Source organism: Rhea americana, unplaced genomic scaffold (genome assembly GCF_003343005.1).
Source record: "Rhea americana isolate MKP2758 unplaced genomic scaffold, rheAme1 scaffold_10, whole genome shotgun sequence".
Lineage (NCBI taxonomy): Eukaryota > Metazoa > Chordata > Aves > Rheiformes > Rheidae > Rhea > Rhea americana.
The window spans coordinates 826,486-838,411 of record NW_028185039.1 but is presented as its reverse complement, the minus strand read 5'-3'; positions in this window follow the sequence as shown (position 1 = coordinate 838,411).

Below are 11,926 nucleotides of genomic sequence, written 5' to 3'. Positions count from 1 at the left end.
GGAATGTAACGGGTTTTGCTATTAAAACACAGGAAACTACACAAGAAAATTACTGGAAGTCACAAGAAGCAGAACAGTGGTGAAGCTACCATATTGCGACATTGATTCTCATTAATTACTTAACAGTGAAGCTCAATTAAGTGAGTAGTAGATAATGATACATGCCAGCCACAGTTCTGTGTTGTAGGAGCATGTGCATATAGATACATTAAAGCAGGAGAAACTTTCAAGGGCAACACACTAGATATTTTCCTTCCCAGACTGAGGTTAAACAYATCAGGGGAGTGTGCCCCTGTAGTCCTAATGAAGATCAGTTCCAAAGTGAGACCCAGGAGTCCCCGCTTCAGTCAACTGAATGATGATACCACGGCTCTAAGTGAGGCAGGGACGTCCGGTTCCCACTGGGTTCTAACTGGGGATATTTCACTGCCGAAGACAAAGTACTGGCCATCATTGATAAGAGGCGTGTTACCTCTCCAGCAAAAGGCATCAGTTCTGCTGTATGCCCTTCCAAATCTGCTGACATACTTTATGGTATGAATGCCACAGGTTGCGGGTGTCTGCCTGACAGGAAGGGCTTGTGTGTGAATGGATGCATGGAGGGCTTCTGGTTGAAATAACTCATTTAATTAATTAATATTTCAGTGACTTTTTGCCACCAGTGAATAYCAACATTCTTAGTTTTTGGTAAAAACTAGGAGTCACATTTCAACAGATTTGACTGTAATATGTACAGATAGCATCGAATACTGCAAGAGCACAGTCTGTGGTCAGTCACCATTCTATTAATTTAGGAGCAAAATCATGGTGAGTGCAGGAGAAAGCAAGCTGGCTTTCAACTGTCTCCATCTTTGTTATTTACATACCATGTCATTTTGATCTTGTTTTTTGCTTGCTGCTTTGTGCTGACAGGTCCCTGATTCCAAAGGCAATTCAGCCCCTGATGTGAAGCAGAACAACAACACACTGGTCCTGTAAAACAACAGGGCTCCCCCCTGCTGCTGTCAGAATGCAGGGATTAGATGCAGAATAATGCAGTCCCCGATCAAACCTGCAGCTGTAATTCAACCTCTGGACAGTGCTGATGCCATAAATTTGTGAAGAAAGTGCAGCTCAAGCGATTTGTGAACAACGCCTGGTGAGTCCAATTGAATTACGGTTGTGGGAGCAGCCGGGATCCCCCTGCACCGAATTGTTAGTAGTGAGAGTCAGAGGATGATTACTTACGATTTTAATGAAATTGAATTTTAATTTATAACCTTGGCTAGAAGAGGAGAAAAAACCATACAGTGAATATTTGTGGGTGACAGGGCAAAATACAATCAGAAGCCCAAAATAAACAGAATGAAAATGCGTTCCCCAGGGAGAGACAAGATGACTTTATCTTCAAAAATATATTCATATTTCAGCAAATGGCTATGACATAATATGCACTGAAGAAAGCTATTCTATGTCATAGTTCAGATGATGAAAAAGTTCAGGAATAGAATACACAAATATTAAGTTTAAGATATTTTCCATTATTTTCTCCAATTCATTTATGATACCTTTTGAGCAATTCTTGCAGCTGCAGTTTTATTGGAGGTGAGAACATAGTAATAAAGCCTTTGGAGACACTGCAGTTAAATTTCATGCACAGGAATTACATTTAAAATGTCACCCATGCCGGAAGGAAGATCTTTGGAAAAAAACCCTACGTCTCAGAAAAAGCAGAGTTGTTTAGCTGATGCTGAAGCTGTCATAGTCCATTGTTTTGGCATGAAATCAGCAGAATGGTAACTCCAAGCATTGCTCACATATTATAATCAAATAATCACACGAACCCTTTCGGAGTAAGTCTTCCAAATTTAGCACTGTGTAGTTATTATTGAAAGGAAAAGCATGTTTAACACTAAATATCGGTTTACATAAAAATGCTCTTCCAAGTTTTCAGATATTACTCTGCTATTTCAATGTCCTTTTAATATTGCACTAAGTAATTCTACTGGGACCATAGTAAGGCATATGGACATTAAGAAAAGTGGTTTATGAAGTTCATATCAGGTTTAGAAATGTGAAGATAGAAAAATGGAGAAGTTTCAGTAAGGAGTACAAAATGTATGTAAGGGAGTACTTGTGGCTCTCAATACAGGATACACAAGTGTTGCAGCTTACAGTAAAAACCTGCAATTCAGGGATGAACAGAAAGATGTGGCATGTAGAGTGGAAGATAGGAGACTTGGGGCTTGCAGCGGGGGGGTCACACAAGTCAGGCAGAGTACTGGAGAGGTGCTGAAAAATGCTTAGGCTTTTGGCTTTACATTTATTTTACAGAAGGTAAATCAATATCTTCTCACCCCAGTGCACTTGAATCATAAGGCTTACTGTTACAAGGTGACCAGKGCTTGAACATGTCTCTTCTGAACCGAAAACAGCTTAATCCAAGTAGATTTTTTCTATAAAATATCTAAAGCACTGCATTACCTCATGCTGCAAGGCAATGGGACCTAATGCGGTATTTTGTCCTACAACTCTGGACTCAGGGGATAAAAACATCATGCTATTGAAATAGTAAAACATGCAAATTAAGGGGGGGAACTTCAGTGCTATTTGCATATATTAAACTTTTGTGGAAATGAATAGTATTAAAACACGATTTGCTACATAAGAGAAGACTGTCGAAGAAGCAGGGTAGTCCTACTGGAAGAGATATTATAAAATAAGTGGCTAATAATGAAGGGTCATTCTTTTCTTACATGTGTCACAAAGTTATTTCACATGTAAGTGTATTGTCATGCACACTCACATACTCATAGTCACATGGCCTGATTTTGGAAACGAAAGCTATGTTACTTTGCCACTGGGGGGAGACATCATTCTTTTAAAAAGGTGTAAAACTTCTGCTGGCATAAATACATTTAAATAAGAAAAGGTTGAAAAATAATCTTGAGAAATACAGTTGTTGAATTTGATCCAGGCTGGACACAGTAAATCACAGGTCGTAATAACAATAATAACACAGCATGAATGAAACAGTGCCAGATTAACAAAAATACTTAATGTTTCCACTTTGATCAATACTGCTCAACTGAATTTTATCAAAGATCTGAACTTAGTCCAGGTTAAATGCACCACCAGTATTTGTATATTCTCGTTCTACCTCACCCCTTCCCAACACTCACAAACTGTGCTTGCAGAAACCCATTTATGATGTTACAGTCTCAGACTAATATTTCCTAACCCTTTATCTGTGACCTTAAGTGTGACCAAAAAATGTTCCTGTAGATGACATTTAGTTTTCACTTAACCCCTAGTGACCTAGTGGCTCATTTTACAATCATTCAATTACCCTGACTGCTACTCAAAAAACCTAGAGAGAAAATAATTGTTTGTTATAGCTCAAGGTCATCAGCTGCAGGAAGATACAGATCCATCAGGCAAGTTTGAAGCCATTCTAATCATGCACTGTTAGGACAACTGACAAGTGTATGTACGTACTTGAGAGAGGGGGCCAGGGCACTCAAATTCAACATCTTCTGCTCTAAAATCCCAAAGCTTCTGTGAGTAGAACAAAGAAGCAGTTCTAGTTGAGTTAGCAGAAAAAGGAATAATTCCATCTGATGTAGTGTGGCACATTCCCAAAGAGGGTGATGTTGCACACAAGCCTGTATGTACACGTGCAGATATGTGGTGCATACATGCACACAGATGTGTGTGTACACAGATGCAAATAGTCATACATTCTGCTTAAGTACAAAACAGCATCTCAGCAAGATAAAACACGTGATAAGAAAGAAATTCCTGTGTGAGAGACCCTCACATTTCCAGTAACAGGCATGAACCTATGGAAACTTTCAGCTCAGCTGATTATTTGTGGTTTCTGTTTTGAACTTTATTAATGACACATGCTGATTGCCCTTGCCACCTGCTAGCTGCCTCCTCACTCCTGAATTAGGCTAATTATAAAATTAATGTAGAAAACAAAGCTTTTTTCACATGTTTTCGTCACCTTCCCACGCAACTGTATCTCACACCTACGGCTGCAGCCAACCATGAGTTTCCTGTTGTACTCATTGAATAGGGCAATTTCAGAATATATATAGTTCAAATACTTATAAATCTCTAGAGTAAAATCATAGTTGCACTGAAAATGGGAGTTTCATCACAGATTTTCATAGCTTTTTCAAGCAAAGTTGTAAAGTTGCTTTTGTTTCTCAGCCTTGTTTATGGAGAAGAGATGATTAATGTAAACTTACAACATCTGCCATCCTTTGTCCTTTTGTTGACTCAAGTATCATCTTTCATAAACCACTGCATACTACCTGACAGCACTCATCTGGTCTTCCTTAATGTTTTAGATGTGTTGGATGAAGTCTGCAAGATCCAGCTTGTAAACAGTGATCGATTAGCAAAGAACTAGGAAGAAGCAGGAAAAAAACATGTATCATCATCACCTTCATTATTTTTACTGAAAAACAAAATCTCATCCTGAAACTGTCTAAGTATATGTGTATGAATATTCTGCATACCCTTTCATTGTACTTTCTATCTGCATTAGCTGTATAACTGTTCTGATCAGTGCTGAGAGCTTTTAAGACATGGCATCTTGGAGAACTAATTTTCAAAAGTGCTCAGGATCCATGATTCTCATGGATTTTCCTACGACTTCACATATAGGACTTCTAATTATCAGAAAATCTTCATATACCATCTCATACCAGAGAGAAGAGCATGACTTGGTGGAAGAACCAACTGTTCTGACTATCATAATAGAAATAATAAGAGCAAAGAAGAGAAATTCAAATACACATCCCTACTGCACAGTGCAGTTCAATCTTTCTGAGGCACACAAAGTAAATAGTAGTAATAAAATGTGATGGGAAAATCAATTGGAACAAATGAAGCACTGTCTGTGCTGTATTCCAGCTTCTCTGTCCCATTGTTACTGCTTTGATTAATAAACAGCAATCTGATAATGAGCAAATCAGCTCAGCACCATGATATGGACAAGTAAATGCTGCAGACGTGCTACAGTGACAAAGCTAAATCTCACCAGCATGAGCAGTTGTCTTTGGAAAGCTGCTTGACTATTTCAGGCAGCTGGTAAGGGAAAGATCATTACTACAGCAGGGAAGGCAGTGCTTGGAGGGCAGCACTCTTTGGGAGAGATGCTGTTGTAGGCCGCTGGTTTTGATGTTATATTTATAAATGTGCACTCAGAACCAGGCATCAATTTTTCACATTCATTTAATACAAGTTTACCCCACTGACTTTCTCTAGGGTGAAAAAATGAAGGCAACAACCAAAAACTGTCTCTTAAAACAGTATTTTAACAATACAGCAACACTGCTATAAAGGACTCCAGCTAGGTCAGAGTAGAGAGCCAGCTTAGTTTCTTCTGGTACTTATTTAGACAAACTGGAAGTTAATGTACTTATGCCAGGAATAAATCTATCAGCTTTCTCTAATCGTGAGCTAGTCTTTATTTCTTACTATGTTTTGTTCTTTCCTGAACATTCTGGATTCCCCTGTGGCGAGGGAGGATGTTGCCTTGTGTGTTGTGGCTCTCCCTGAGCACTGTCCTGATGTGCTCCGGCCCCTTTTTAAGCACCATGTCAGTACCTAGTCACTGAATACTGGTTTGAGAGTGATGGGATTAAATGTGAGCAAGCTTCAGTGCCCGTTTCTGTTTCCTTGCTGCTTTGCTAATGCCTTGATAGATGCAGTCACTGCAGGCTGTGCCAGAGATCCCTGTTAGTTCCTCACCTCCTCTGTGAGGAAAAATTATCAGATTCACTGACATTTCAGAAGGAGAGACAAGGAGAAAWGTGCATAATTGATGTACTTTCTGTAAGAGCAATAGTTGTAGAGACTTTAAATCAGAAAAAGAAAACTGTTTTCCAAAGGACTGGATACACCAAAGACTTGTCATCGAGAAACGGTTCCAAAATCTGACTGCTGAACACAGTAAGGCTTTCTATCAACTTGTGGAAGAGAAATTAGTGAGATAGCGAATAAAGGACAAAAGAGTTGCATCTTAGCTTTCAGGTGGAATTCTTCCAGATAGCCAGGGTGGCAGAATGGCTATTTTGCCATTGCCGTGAAAAGTCACGATGGCTGCTGCAGCTCAGAGAGGGATTTGTGGAGTGGTACCTATTACTCTTTAGACTCCTTTGTAGCAATTAATTCATCTCTGCCCTGAAAACAGCAAGAGAAGCAAGCTGCACCCCAGGACTTTTCCATAATCCATCTCAAATCCACTATTTTACGATACTTTTCAATTTTCTATGGTGGGAATGCCTGGTCCTGGCCCCTGTCCCAGTTCTTCATCCCTGGGACAGTAACACTCCATTCTGCACATACCACTGAGAAGCCTGGAGATGGAGCTGAAATGGCTTGTGAATCTGTTGATAACTTCTAACCTGCTGGCTGCTGTTAACATTGCTCCTGGATTGGGTGTTGTGGGTACTCTGCTGTCTGGCAGTCCCATCTTGTTATTTGGCCAGGCACGATGGGGATCCTATGAAAGAATCATCTCTCTGTCTTTGCTTCCTGTGTCTGCAGTTTGGAAGAAAATCAATATTGCTATGTGTTGCTAAATTGTCAAACAGCTTTTGATGCTAATATCTGATGAAGCAGCCATGCTGGTACAGATATTTACTCCCAGACAGTTTCTCTATCACCCACCATCTGCTTCTACAGGGTCTTTTTTTTTTTCCTTTTTTTCCAGTGACTAATGGTGCATTTAACCCCGGAGAGCCTGTGATCTGAACATCAGAAAGTTTCTGCAGTAGAGGAACAGAAAAAAAAGAGGCGGGGGAGGGAGGGTGGATGAGCTTCCTGTTGTTCTGAACTTAGCTTACTGGTAGAGCTCTCAAATCAAACTAGAAATCTCACCACTGAAGGCAGCCACCACTCCAATCCTTGATACAGCTGCCAGACTTGTTTTATACTCTCATTGAGAGTCTTGAGACTAGAACAGTTTATATCACTGGGAGTCAGCATTGCGCAGGGCTTAGAGCCAGGCCGTGTCACTGACCTGCACAAACAAGCCACATCAACTCTCTGTCCCGTTTCCCCACCTGCATAGAGTCATTAACAACACCTTCTTCATAAACATTAGTTCTATAGATGTAAATTATAGGCATGGGAGGCCTTCTGTTCTCTCTTGAAAGTTCAGAGGCAGAGATCAGATTTTATACTAGAAACACTCAGGCCAAGTCCTTGAGAATGGCATGAATTCTTCAGTGTGAGGGTTCAGGATGATCCTGGAGGGTCAGGAAGAGTTTTGTGGAAAGATCAAGTGTGATTTCAGGGAGCACTGCAGAATGATGTGGTCCCTGGAAGATTCAGAAGGAAATTTCCTGTCATAGACTTTCAGCGGTGTGCTGGCTGAGCTAGGTTTTTTGTTCAGGAAAGTGTCAGACAGGATGGTTCCACCAGTTCCACCAGGTACTGTGTGGGCAGGTCTCTTAGATAGTAGCATCAGTGTAACTCCTGCTATGCCAGGGGGACTGCAGCAGCCTGTGACTGTATTACCACCACTGCCAGAGCAAAAGAACTATATTCATCATGCTTGCACCAAAAATCACACTGGGATTAGGTCTCCAAAGTCAAAAGGCCATTGTACACTACATTGATCCAAAAGAGACTCTCCTTTTTCTCCTGCAGGTAAGTCCAATGAAGCAAAGCTCTTTTCTGGAATTATCATTTCAATTTACACGCTTCCCTTAATTGTTTGATGCAGTAGATCACTGCACAGAGTAGTGCTCAGTAGTTCCTCAGAAGGATCTGAGGGCAACCCAAGTGCGCTGCCAGCCCTGAATCTATGTGTTCATTACATGGAGTGGAGAACAAATAAGAACTTTGGCAACGAGGCTGGGCAGGAGAAACAGGGGGAAAAACTAACTTATAAGAAAATAATCACATACCTCTTGGCTGAAATCTTGTGTATCTTTTAATGGTGTATAGCACAAAATAGTGCTACATTAAAATAGAAGCTGTGATTCTGCAATGTGTAAGGATCAATGCACATTTTGTGTGCATGTATATGTGCCTACACTATGTCATGCACAGATGTGCAGGACAGAGACATCAGGGTAAGCAGTCACTTGCAAGTGTTTTGGGCATTTCTCAGAACCAAACACGTGCAAGGGAGATGGTAACTGCACCAAGAGGGAACACATATGATAAGCTTCACAGTATAGTAGATTAATGCTGAAGGATTTGGAGCACACAGTTCAAATAGACACAAAATCCTAGAACGTTGCTCTCCCAAGAGTCCCCAAACCCTAGCTTGTGTCTTGCTCTTCCAGTCTCTAGAAGACAGCACAATAACTATTTAAAAGTCTCAGCCTTACATGACCACGCGGTCAGTGTATTCTAGCCCCAACAGCTCCAGGGTTACATACAGATCTGAATCCATCAGAACTGAACTCAGCCTACCTGAATGCTGCCTGCCTGACTCTGTCCTTGCTATAGAGTCCTCCAACTTCAGGCCATGAATACAGCTTGGCATAAAAGACAGCAGACATCTCTAAGGGGCTTACAGGCATTTTTCCAGCTTTGTCAACTATCTCCATTTAGTGTTCATAGGCAAAAGTCTGTTCCGTGTGTTTTCCTACTCCCTTGCAAATTGTGCTACCAGAGCTGTCGGTGCTGCAGACAGACCGATTGACAGCTTAGCCTCTAGCCAGAATTCTGGTTCAAAAGAATATCAAATTCTGTGTAATAAAGTTTGCATGAAATTTTCACAGCCAACAATTCCCAAATGTGCTGAACTGCATACTGAGACTTATCTGCATGATAGCTTACCTGACTTAACTGTGAGATACCAGCTTACAATATCATTTTAGTAGTGGAGATAAACAGAATATAAAGCCAAATTTAGTTTGTTTTTTCCATGATCATAGAAATTATAGCACATCTGATACCTATAAGCAATTACTTCTATTCATTTGAAATATATAAACATCAGATACAAAATTTCCTTCAAAAATTGTTTCAAATGATTTAATAGACTTTCAAAAATATTTCAACTATAAAAATATAAAAAACTCAAAATAAAGAATTGTTTCTAAGTAAAAAACTGTTGTGAAATAATGAAAAAGACTATTTCAGTATTACAGAAATACTTTTAAAATGTTTTAATATAATGTTATCAAAATGAATACATTTCGATAGAAAATTGATTTGGATGAAAACACATTTTCTAACAGAAGACTATTTAATTGAAAATTTTCCCAATTGCATTTTCCAGTGGCCAATTTTTCAAAGACGTTTTTCAGAGAACACTTTGCATCTGAAAATTTTCCAACAAGATCTTGCGATCTCAAAGGAAAGAAGTTTCCAATAACGTTTTTTAAAAGCCTGTTACTATTGTATTCTGTATGCCTTTTTACAGAAAAAGTAGCATACTAAATAGCAGGGAAATTTCCCTGACTTCCTGATAACTCCTTGTTTCACTTAAAATATAAATAAAGTTGAGAAACTTCACTTAAACCTTTAGTGATTTGATTTTAGAAGGGATGGGTGTAAATATTGCTTACCTAGGGCAGGCATATGCCCTCGGTATCTTGACATGTCTCTGTCAGAGGGCTTGATCTGAATTCTGATGCCAAACATGGATTAGAGCTCAAACCTGGCTTCATAGTTTTTTTTTTTTGTTTGTTTGTTTTTTGTATTAGAGTGAGTTAGGTAACTCATCTGAATTCCAGTGGTATCTGTAAATCTAATCATCAGTCACAAACCTTGTATTGCTGTTTAACAATACAAAAAGACCTGAAGAACAATCCAACAAAAAGCCTGTCAGACCTTTAAACTTATAGAAGATCAGATAGACAGTCTGCTTTGGGTTCAGTTGTGATACTGTTTACAACAAATGGAACCATTTCCATTTTCCATCTCCATTTCTTGTCCTTGTTTCCAGTTTCTTAACAACATGATCACTACTGAAGGTTGATCAATAAGATGTCTGTACCTAGGTGGTCATTTGTATATGTGACCAAGGATCAAGGAGTGTATGTATGTATTACATTTATATGGAAGGAAGGAAGTGGTTGGCAGCTTAAAGCAATACCTCACAAGTAAGAATTAGCAGAATCAAAAGTGATCTACAGCCTAAGTTCCAAGCTTGCACTTCAAGCCTACCACTCGAGGACCTGGAATTCACACACTGATTCCAGCACTCTGACAGTTAGGTAAATCCACATTCTCTTTTCAAGCCTGTTATTTTAAATATATTTCAAAAGATACAGAGGTTAATTTATTTCAGTTCAGACGGATGGCATTTGGATCTGGATCAGAAGCATTTCTTCAGCTGGTGGAAATGATAATGGTGCCTTTTGCTCTGGTGCACTTCTGAGAATGTGCTCCTCTTACAGATCTGCTCTTTGAGTTCATATCCAGAAGTCAAGGGAGAATATAGTTTTCAGTCSTTTTCCGTTGAATGAAAGAGGGATGATGGTTATGTAGGCAACACACACAGCTCAGTCAGTGAACTTCACTTAACAGAATCTAGCTGCTTTGCATTAAATGAACTGACAACCACAGTGCCTCATAGTATCTGCAAAGCTGGGAATTTAGAGGAGGTTAACTCAGACACCAAGTTAAGAAACCCATGCTATCTATTCCTTCCTCTCAAGTTTCACAGAAATAATTAGAGCTATTATTTTTCTCTGTCTCCATCTCTAGTCCCATCTTTCCCATAAGGTGAATTTAGCTGTCCTGTATTACAGACCTGGAAGTTAAATGCTAAAGGTCAAGCTAATTTTTTAGTTTCTTCCTATAGCCAATGGAAAGAAATAGACAGGAGGACAATTCATGTCATCCTCAGATAGCCATCTATAGTAAGTTAGATGAATGGAGGCGTATCATTGTAGAAGGAATCTCCTTTAGGCTTTGGCATCTACCATTCCCATGTCTAAAGCTAAGTGAGATGAACTGTATCCACAGCTGCTGTCTGTGCAAAGCAGACTCAGAACTAAAGCTGTGGTGAGAGATTGCTGCAGAAACAGCTATAGCAGTTTGGGATAGTGCATCCCCTTCTTCCCCATTAACTGTCTGCTCTAGCTACTCTACTAGATGTCATTGAGCCCTGTGGCACAGCCAGTGGACATGGACATCATAAGAGTTATGTCCTGCGGGAAGTCAGTCCCATCCGGAAGGGATGGGAAGCTGACCTGGCTGACTTTTTTTGCTGAAGCAGCTGAGGAATAGTTTCATAGCCACTTCCACTGCTCAGCTGTGGCCTCAAAACTAGTAAAAGATGGGCACCAACAAACCATGAGTGGCTGTTACCCAGGGTTACATTATCAGGACAATAGGAACGTCTGGAAAATGCTCTTGGAAGACTTAACTTCTCTAACTGATACTTTCTTATTTTTTGTTGAGCCACAGAGGATCTCTGAAGACACATCCATGACTGGTTGTTATTTTTGTCCAGGAAGGAGTTGCAAAATGTGTATGCAGCTTGTACTTTGCAGAGATTGCAAAATAGTAGTATCTCTCTGCTTGCAGAGTCCTAGCAGATGGCATGGGGCAGGTAGACTGCTATTCTCTGAGAAGCACTAGCTATGAACAGTCTTTCAAACAATAACGCGAGAAACAGCAGTAGGAAGTTTAGATGTAAAATGACATAAATGATTTCTAGAAGGTACCATTAGTTAAAAAAATGATGTGCATGAAAGTAAAAGAGCAAAACAGCACAGCCCCACAAGCCAACATGAATAGACTGAATCCACCTGAGAGGCATCCACAATATCAGAAGCTCATCTCAAGGACAATGTAGCATCTCATCTAGTGAGGGCAATCAGTCCAGATGTTTAGCTTGGATTCTGTCTTTTTACTACCAGCTGCTGCATGCTGGCCCAAAGGTGAGGGGCTTAGAATGAACACAGAAGCAAAGACAAATTTGTCATAAAATTTGTCTTAGAAGGTAGGCACCTTC